This window comes from Notamacropus eugenii, chromosome 5 (assembly GCF_028372415.1).
Source record: "Notamacropus eugenii isolate mMacEug1 chromosome 5, mMacEug1.pri_v2, whole genome shotgun sequence".
Classification (NCBI taxonomy): domain Eukaryota; kingdom Metazoa; phylum Chordata; class Mammalia; order Diprotodontia; family Macropodidae; genus Notamacropus; species Notamacropus eugenii.
In genome coordinates this window covers 427,687,747-427,698,097 of record NC_092876.1, presented here as the reverse complement: position 1 = coordinate 427,698,097, position 10,351 = coordinate 427,687,747, and the positions used below count along the sequence as shown (strand labels likewise).

The following is a 10,351-nucleotide window of genomic DNA, read 5'->3' as shown; positions in this document are numbered from 1 at the left end:
AGGTGGCACAGTAGAGTACTGGACCTGAAGTCAAGAAGACCTGAGTTCAAATCCACCCCCAGAAATGGACTTGCTATGTGACCCTGGGCAAGTCACTTAACCTCCCATTTGTCTCAGTTATAAAATAAGAATAATAATAGTACCTATCTCCTGGGTTCGTTGTAAAGAGCTTAACAAAATGCCTGCCACATAATAAGTGCTATATAAATGCCTATTTCTCTCCTCCTTCCCCCTCAGAGATAAAACTATTACTCATCTGTATTCTGAGATTGGAATAAAGCTCAAAGATCTCCTAGGCAAGGAGACAACCAGAACTAGAGATTCTCTTAAACATTTCAAGTACACATATGGGCAGGTTCAAGATTGTAACTCCCAGTAACTAGGGTAGGAGGGATAATTCTATGTCAAAGGTAAAGAAAGTCTATGGTTCCTAGACAGGTGAAAGGGGGTAACCTTTTGCTTCTGGGCTAGCCAGATAGAGAGTATTGCCACAGAGACTCAGAACCTGGGGATACATCTGATGGACAAATTTACTATGATGTCATCAGAATGGTGATGTTGAAATAAAACTCTGGGAAAGATCCAGAAAAAAAATCCATCTTGCTGAGCCATGTAGAAGGGCTGAATTGGGCATATTAGAAAGGGTCAGCCCGGTATGATATGCCTTTCATTCCATCCTGAGACCCCTACACCCAAGCTCTTACAATGGTGATTGGAAGCTAAGGAGTCATTCTCTTCCTTCTCCTCCACTACCAATCAAGGTCTATGGAAGCAGATGATAGTGTAATAGAGAGGTGAGTCATACACACACACTTGATACCTTCCTTTTCTTTACCTTCTTTATCTATCTGACTATCTACTTTCTGTCCCTCTTCCCTTCTAAGTACAGAAAAGGGTTACCAAAGTTAAGTAAGACTGGGCTACATTGATTACACCACTTTAAATTACTTAAATAATTACCTTTGTTAGGTCATAATACTTCTTTCTTCAACCAGTCAATCAAAGCTGCCTGTGAACAAGTCTATACAGCTCCCTTAATCACTAGAAGTCACTGTGTGAGATATTGGAGTCTAAGGAATTAACCTAAAAGGAAGGAGCTGTCTCAGAAATGGATAAAGATTTGAGGAATGACATTCAAGCATACCTCTAAGGAGCAAAGGCAGGGATAAGCTGTGGACAGAGCAAAAGACCCAGGCTGGAGAAAATCCCAAGAAATTAGTCTGCCCTTCCCCCAAATTCCCTGTCTCTTCACAGAACTATAATAGAATCTGCTGTCTTGTTACCCAAACATTTCTAGCAAACTTAATTTCACTTGAGTCATAAAGAGGCTGAGGGTTAATTAGAGATCAATATAAATAGTTAGACAGAAAGCCCAATTTCTGCCTGCGCATTAGAAATTTTCCAAACTGGCGTCTTGAAATGGTTGTGATTTTACCTAAAATAAATTCCCTAAAGCTGAAAGGGAAAGAAGGATCTTAGGGACAATTATTTTGCTTAATAGGTTTTAAACAAGCTAATTATTCTAACAAGGTATTACAGGTAAAAAGTTTCCTATGTTCCTTAATGGCTATAATATCTCCCCCACCCCAAAGCAGCCCTTGATCTGGATGAACCATTCTCTCCATCCATAGCTTACTATCTTTGTGTGTAGCTATGAACTTATTTCCTTTATATGTATGAAAATGTCTACAATGGCACCAGTTGGTAGAGATGGGAAAATGGAGTTCCTTTTGCTTTTAAAGACACAGAACATGATTCTTCTTCCTAGGAAGGTAATGGTGTAGGGGTAGAAGGATCCCATTTTGGATATTCGCAAGAGAGAGACAATCGTCTGTTAGACTAGATAGAGAAGGTAATGAAGCAAACACAAGTGCATAAAGAAAAAGCTTTACTCAGTGCTGAGAAATATTAGCATTAAAACTGCTGGTGCTGCTTTTATCTATTACCCAGGTGCTGGATAGTTCTCCTGCCTTTTTAGCCAGAGGCATTTGTGTTGTAACTGCTGAAAGCACTGAGGCAATTGAGGTGCTGTTTAGTGCACCTGTTCACTAACTAAGAGCTCTCCCTGTAACTCCAAACATGTATAATTTAGCTCTATTTTGTCTTTACATAGGTTCGACTTGCTACATGTAGAGACTCATCTCTCATGCTACATTTACATAGGAGAGCTCATTTTATCATTTCGGAAAGAGTATTATAACCCAGAAATGGATAGAACTATAAACACAGTCCCCAGCAGCTACCAGGTCTGAGTTAGGGGCAGGAAGAATTATAGCTCTCATTTGCATCACTTCTGAGGGTAGAGGATGAGGATAAAACTGTATGTATGAATATTGTAAAGTCAAATAACTTTGAAAGACTTCGGAACTACTTTGAGTAGTGTATTGGCCAGTCACCTAGCTGCCCCTCTATCTTGAATACTACATCATTATTCCAGAAATTTGATTTAAAAAAAACTTCATACATGCCCACCCCACTCTGCTCCATTCATGGCTTCCTTGCTTATCCTGGATGCATTCATTTTGTTTGTGAAGAAGCTTTACAATTTCACATAATCAAAATGATTCATTTTATCTTTTGCTATTTCTTATATTCGTTTGGTTAAGAAGGTATATACTTATAGTTATGAAAGATGTATGTTCTGCTATTTTCTTAAATTTTTGGTATGATTTTTAATATTCAGATTATATAGTCATTTTAAATTTATTATGGAATATGGTTTAAGATGTTAAGCCTAATTTTTGCCAAACTATTTTCCAGCTATCCCTCCAGCTCTTATCGAAAGAAAATTCTTTCCTACATAATTTATGTTTGGGGTTTATTGAAAATTGAGTTATTGAGTTTGATTATTTCTGATTCTTCCTTTCCCATTCTTTTCATTTTATTTACTTTTTCCATTTTTAAGTAGTACTAAACTATTTTGATGATTGCTACCTTAAAATATAGTTTATGGTAGTGAATGTAGCCAGCTTTTCCCAGGAGTTTGACTGAAAAGTTGGGTGGTACTTGGGTTTTTTTGCACTCAAGCATAAGACTTTACATTTATCCCAGTTGAATTCCATCTTATTCCATTCCACTGGACTTAGCCAAGTGGAATTACAATTCTAACCATTCTTTAGGGTTTTGATTGTTAGTTGGTCTTCCCAGCTTTGTGTCATCCTCAAATTTGATGAGAACGTTATCTATGTCTTTATCCAAGTCATTGATAAAAATGTTAAATAGCCCTATGTCAAGCACAGATCAAGCACTGGAAGGTTCTGGCTATGTTTGATATTGAACCTACAACAATGACTCTTTGAGATCAGATGTGGAACCAGATTTAAATCCATCTGATTTCATTATCATGTAGTTTACGTCTTTCTATCTTTTCCCTAAGAATAGTATAAGATGCTGTGTTAAAAGCTTTGCTAAATTATAGGTAAATATATTCATAATGTTTTCTTCATTTACTTATTTAGTAATCTTGTTGAAAAAGGAAATAAGTTGGTCTGACATGATAATATTTGCCTTTGTCCAATCATTGCACCTCTCCAATTTTCTGTGATCTTTCTATAATACTGTATTATAACTCATTTTAAGCTTAGAGAAAATATAATGGACTTTAAGGTTCATTTGGTTCCCTTGCCTGCACCTTTAGGGAGTTTATTTTATATTAGGAATATAATCACAATGCATTGGGCCCTTAGGAAGATTCCTAATCTTTTATTCATTTATTTTAAGTTAGCCTCTTCTCTTTTTGTAGTTGAGTCAAAAATTTGGGTTGCTGGAAACATTTGTGTAGTAAAACAACCTATTACATTACATTATCTGTGAATAGACAGGCTTGGGGATGGGAATTTGGGGAAAGAATAGACTTTTTTCTTGTAACTTTACTCAGTCCTTGAGTAGGTAAGTATAGCTATCAATGTAAGCCCAAGTCTCTTGCTCTGAGTTGCCTGTAGATCCAATGACCCACCTTGATATCTCTATTTTCTGTTGCAACTCAGCCATACCCTCTCTTTCTTCTTTCACTTGGGCTGCTAATTCTTAGTGGCCGAGCTGTGTATGAATTCTTTCCCTCCTTTCTTCCAAATCTTTAGAATTTCCATCCAGTTCTGAGATAGCTCCTCTTTTTATACTAGTTTCTCAGAATGAGACCAAGTCACTTATACAATGGCTTTGATTGATTCAAGATGCATTGGTCCTGTTCACAGTGAATTCTGATTGATTGAGTCTATCAAGAAATGTTTTTTTTATGCAATTAAGTTGGGTGAAATAATCAGTAGAGATCTCCCTTAAACACATGTATATGTACTTGCACGCACACACACACACACACACACACACACACACACACACAGAATTCATGTGGAAATACATTACACTGAAAAGGAAAACAGTTGGGAAAAAGGAACAGGGAGAGAAGAGGTAAGAAGAGAGATATGGTTGGGGAGGGAATAGTTAGAAGAAAAACAAATTTCACTTTTGGAGGGTGGATCATAAAAGAAAAGCAGAAAGTGTAAGAAGATGTGATTTGAGTCACATGTGAGGGAGGGAGAGGGGACAGTAGAGTAGAAGCAGAACATTTCAATCACAGATGACTACTTGTTAGAAAAGGACCTAGTGAGCTCTTCAGTTTTGTGACAAAACGAGGCATTCATGAGTCATTGTATAGTTAACAGAGAAGAAGCTTACTTTGCCCTAACAGTGCAAGTATAGGCAGCAAGCATACAGTAGTATTTATCTTCCACCTTGGTAGATTTCCTGCTGGTCAGCAAGTCAACAGGTTATGGGTGAATCATATGGTCATGGCACCCTGACTTCATGTGGGAGGGGGGGGCAGTAGGAGGGAAAAAAAAAAAAACAAAAAAAACCACTTTTTAGTTGACCAGGAAGCTTGATCAGGGAAGCAGAGGCTAATTAGGTCTCAAGGACAGTTTTGTCTCCTTTAGGGAAAGAACAGAGGAAGGGAAGGAGGTCTGGGCCTAACCTATGTTGGGAGGAGGGCAGAGTCATGACCCTAACTCTGTTACAGGAAATACTGCTGGATATTCACTTTATCACACTAATATTTCTCCTGTTCCTTTTCCTCTGCCATCTTCTTCTTTTGGGTAAAGGATGGGAAGGGGCACAGTCAAAGAGAGAAAACAGTATAAGAGGTTATGATGGAGACAATCAAACAGTTCACAGTCATATCAGTGAAGAACACACAGTGGAAGAATAGTATAGAATAAGGCAGCTAGGTGGTTCAGTGGATAGAATGCCTGGCTCCTGAGTAAAAATCTGGCTTCAGACACATACTAGTTGTGTGACCCTGGGCAAGTCACTTAAGCTTGTTTGCCTCAGGTTCCTCAGCTGCAAAATGAGCTGGAGAAAGAAATGGCAAATTACTTTCTTTGCCAAGAAAACTCCCAAAATGGGGTCATACAGAGTCAGACACAACTAAAAATGACTGAACAACAATGTAAAAGAATAGATTAGAAAGCAGAATTCAGCACTATGTTGCTTATAAGAAACAAACTTGAAACATAATGTTTCACACAGACTTAAAATAAAGGACTGGAACTGAATTTATTATGCTTTTAATGGAACTTTTATAATGTATCTCAGACAATCATGATCTCAGACATAGCAACAGTAAAAATAGAGATAGCTAAAAAAAGTGCTTGAAGGCTCAAGAGACAATGAAACAATATCAATACTTACATATTTGTCCTAGATGGTGTGAAAATAAGTACTTGAAGAAAAGTTAATTGAATTTTAAGGAGAAATAGCAAAAGTGTAATAGTTGGGGACCTTAATGTACCTCTTGAGGCAGCTAGGAAGCACAATGCTAGACCCCAAAGTCAGAAAGATGCAAGTTCAAATCCACCCTCATATATTTAAAACTGAGCAAGTCACTTAACCGCTGCCTCAGTTTCCTCAACAAATGGGGATAATACTAGAACCTACTTCCCATGGTTGTTGTGAGGATCAAATGAGATAATATTTGAAAAGCATTTAGCACAGTGCCCAGAACATAATAGGTGCTATGTAAATACTCGTTCTCTTCCCCTTTTCAGACGTAGACAAATCTAACAATTTTAAAAAAATGAAGGACCTAAATAGACTTTGAGAAAAACTAATTGTAATAAATATCTGGAGATTAATGAATTGGAATTAGAAAGTAATTGACATATTTCTCAGTTGTGCTTGGTCCTTTTACAACACTTTATCATGGACTAGAACTTGACAACTTCATAAACAAAGTGGGGGGAGAACAGGAGAGAATAGCTTACATGCTAAAGACAGCCTCAGGATCCAAAACTATATCAATAGGCTTAGACTTTGGGTCAAATCTAATAAGATAAAATGTGATCAGGATAAATATAAAGTATTACATTTTTTAAAAATTCAAATTCAGAAGTATATAATGGGGAAATTGTGACCAAATAATTTATCTGAAAATATGTTGGGCTTTTAATGGATTGCAATTTCAGTATGAGGCGACATATAACTATACGGCAGTCAAGACAGCTAATTCAGTCTTAGACAGAATCTAGAACAGGAGACATGAAAGACCTGTTGTATTCTGCTGTGGTCAGTATGTACTCAGAGTACTGGGTTGAGTTCTGTGGTAGGAGTGTTACCACATTTTAGGAAGGCCACTGATTAGCTAATGAGTGTGTAGAGGAGGACAAACCAGGATGATGAGGAGCCTGGAAATCAGAGTATAGCCCAAAGAGGAAATAAAAATTCTTTACTCTAGGGAGATGAAAGGTTTGATCTTCAGAAGCTGATATGGGAGGTTGGAGCTATTAAAATGAAGGGGAAAAGGTGCATATTCTAGTAATATGCAAGGCTGGCATATGACTCTAGGGCTCAAATATCCTAGAAATAAAAATGAGAACCATTGAGGTAGGTCTCAATGAGTTAGCTCGCTTCCATTTTTGAACCAATGGTGAGGCATTCTTGGCAGGCTGGGCTTGAAAGGAAGGCCTTCCCCCCTTCCCAACTCCTTTCTTCCCACTCCTCAGGAGAGCTGAAAGAAAAGAAAACCTACTGCAAATAAAAGCATATTGGGAAGAGGCTCTTACTCCTCCCCCAGTGCATTAGTTACTTAGCATGACCCTAGGTAAATTCTATCCATAACATTTTCTTGATATACTACTAGTCTACTAACCCAGTCAAAAAAATAATTTATAACAAGGTTACTCTGGTCTACCCAGTTCTAGATGAAGCCATTATGACTCTTTATGATCATCATTTCCTTTCATCTTTGTGTAGGGAAGGCCATTGCCAAGAAGGTTTTGTAGACCCCAATATACATATGAAAGACCAGGAAAGCAATTAGATTAGATTGTGGAAAGACAGTGTGACTTTTATCATTTCATGAGAAAGCAGAAGGATTCTGGAATTAAGAAAGTAGGTAATCTTAGACTTGAAACCTATAGGAAGTTTGCTACAAGAGTAGACTTTATAAGGATGTTGACTAAGTGTAGTTTATCTCATGGAAATTAAATTGATCATTACATTACTATTGACTGACTCATAGTCAAACAGACTCGCTCAGGAAGGACCCTGCCTTAGAGATGAGAAGAAAATGGATTTAAATCTTAAGGTACATTTAAGAGCTGGCACAACTGGACTCTGTGTTCTAAAGAGCTCAGCATCTGGGGAGAGGAGTTTCCTGGAGAGAAAAGACCATTCTAACTAAGGGTCTTAGAAACTGAACTCCTTATGAAAACAATCCAAGTAAGTTTGATGGCTGGGTGTATTAAGGCCTTGACTTTCTAGAGGAGCTGTGGCAAAGGAAAAAAAAGCCTATGTGCATTTAGTTTTAAGCTAAAAGATCAATGGCAGATACCAGACATCCTCTTATATCAAAGGACCCCAACTGAAGAAAAAAAATGATTCCACAGCTTTCTGCCCAATGGAGCCCATTCCAGGCAGTAAATAACATGAGCTACCAGCAAAGCAGCAGTCACATCAGACCAACAAATACTTCAGGTCTCAAAGATACTACACTCCTGACAGAGAATGAAGGTCACCCAAGGCTAGTAAGGATTGCACCTGGTGGGGAAAGTGGGATAATATCACAAGACATTTGGTAGCCCAAGTATCCCTACTTTGCATATGAACTGCCACAAACTAGCTGTACTTAGTTTAGTTAAGTTGGTGACTCTTCTTTTGCCTCAGTTTCCTTTTCTGTAAATTGAGAATTTAAAGGATTCTGTCTAGCTCTTAAATTCTATGATTCAATACTTTTAAGCAGCTGTTGGTCATGTAACTAACCAGGTTATAACTTGAGTGAGCACAGATAACAGGAAGCTGGAAATCTGTATAACTATGAAAGGAAGATCTCTGTTTGGTCACACCAGCTGCCCCTTCTTCCGTTCATATTACCCATCTCCTTTCTCCATATGTTGGAAGACAGAATGTCTTCCTCTACGCTAAGTGGACCCAGCTGGAAGCAGTCAGAGACAATTAAATTTAATCATACTGGCATGACCAAAAAATAAGGGCAGGAAGCAGAGTCTGCAAAAGGACTCAGTTAAGTTGGCAGAAACCTTGTGGGACATGGAGGAGGAACTCCTACAGATTGAGACTTAGAAAGGATATTGGCTCATATAGACATGGAGGGATAAGCAGGGCTGAAGACTGTAGACCCAGGCTAAAGGAAATTCATGAACCCTTACAGCACTTACTCTTGGGACAATTTTTGGTGGTACTTACTCATGTGTTGTCTTAAAACATTGAATTTTTATATGTTCTATTTCTGGACTGTATCATAGACTCCTTGGAGTCAGGAAGGATTTTACTTTTTCTTTTGCCCAGCAGTTGGCACAGTATGCCTGTCCTAAGGAAGAAGAGTAAGTATGTGCTACCCCACTATAAACTTCATCTTTTCACTTGGCTCCAATGAACCCCTTCAAGCTCTCATTGCCACCATTGTCTATAACTACTTTCTAAATGGCCTGATTCCATAAATACCATACCTTGTCACTACTAAGTACCATTATCACACTTGTGTCTGCACTGGCATCCATGATAATGTTTTTGTGGTTCAGTCATTTCATTCATGTCCAACTCTTTGTGAGCCCGTTTGGGGTTTTCTTGGCAAAGATACTGGAGTGGTTTGCCATTTCCTTCTCCAGCTCATTTTACAGATGAGGAAACTGAGGTCAGCATGGTTAGATGACTTGCCCAGGGTCACACAGTAAGGTCTTATTTGAACTCAGGTCTTTCTGACCCCACACCTGGCACTCTAACCACTGTGCCACCTAGCTGCCCATCCATGGAGTAGGTGGCCATAGGAACCTTTGCTTACCCCACCTTTATATGGCAAGGGTCTTGTAAGCATTCTACTGTATTTATTAAGAACCTCTCTTGAACTCACTTAGGCCTTCAACTCCTCAACCCAAAGCGTCTTTGTACCATCCCTCCCCCAGACACTTGCACTTCTGTCCAGACACTATACAGATCTCAGAAACATGCCAAATCAAATACATGAAAAAATACCAAATGTGATCTATAGTCTACATAGCAGTACTCAGGATATTAATATTGTTGGATGAAAGAAGGGGACCCCAGGACACAAAACACAACTTGGTCCATTAATAAAAACTTTCCTCACCCAGAATCCTATGTGCTCTGCATAATTCAGTGACTCACTAACGATAACAATCAGGATTCTTACATTCACCCTGACTTTCATTCATGCTATTTTACTCTGTAATTCCCTCTTGGGTTCTCAGCAGGGACTTAGTCACTCTGACCACACAGCCACACTCCCTTATACCTGCTGAAGGTTTCGTTTCTACCATCAATGACTCTCAGAAATGACCCTGGGCAAGTCACTTTGCCCTGTTTGCCTCAGTTTGGAGGAAGAAATGGAAACCACTCCATTTTTTAAATGGGGGGAAGGGGCAGCAATCAAAGTTAAGTGACTTGCCCAGGGTCACACAGCCAGTAAGTGTCTAAAGCTAGATTTGAACTCAGGTCCCCCTTACACCAGGACTGGTGCTGTATTCACTGTACCAACTAGCTGCCCCTCTTTTTCTGGGGGGGGGGGGGCAGACAGGAGGAGGGTGGAAGGAATGTTCAGGACATGCATTTTTAAGTTTAATATGCATTATTTACATTTTTTCCAACACTTTCTTAAGTCTAGAACAATGGTGTCCAACTCAGAATCAGGGTCACTCGTCAGTATATGAGAATCCCACTTGGATTTAAAATGTTATCTGTGTTGCATTGTATTTTTATTGATTTTGTTACACATTTCCCAAAATAGTCAGGACCCTTTCTATTTGAATTTGACACCACTTCTCTGGACAACCAATAAAACAATAAATCAAACCTTGATTTCTCGCATTTGCTGATTGAGGTGCAA

General features: G+C 38.7%; 1 long non-coding RNA gene across 1 annotated transcript in view; it reads left to right on the top strand.

Annotated features, from left to right (window-relative positions):
- The first annotated feature begins 453 nt into the window (after positions 1-453).
- The window catches only part of LOC140507128 (uncharacterized), a 30,167-nt gene continuing 20,269 nt past the window's right edge, over positions 454-10,351 (top strand). Inside the window, exon 1 of the long non-coding RNA XR_011968203.1 lies at positions 454-794. This is a non-coding gene — a long non-coding RNA (uncharacterized lncRNA). The remainder of the gene's footprint in view (positions 795-10,351) is intronic.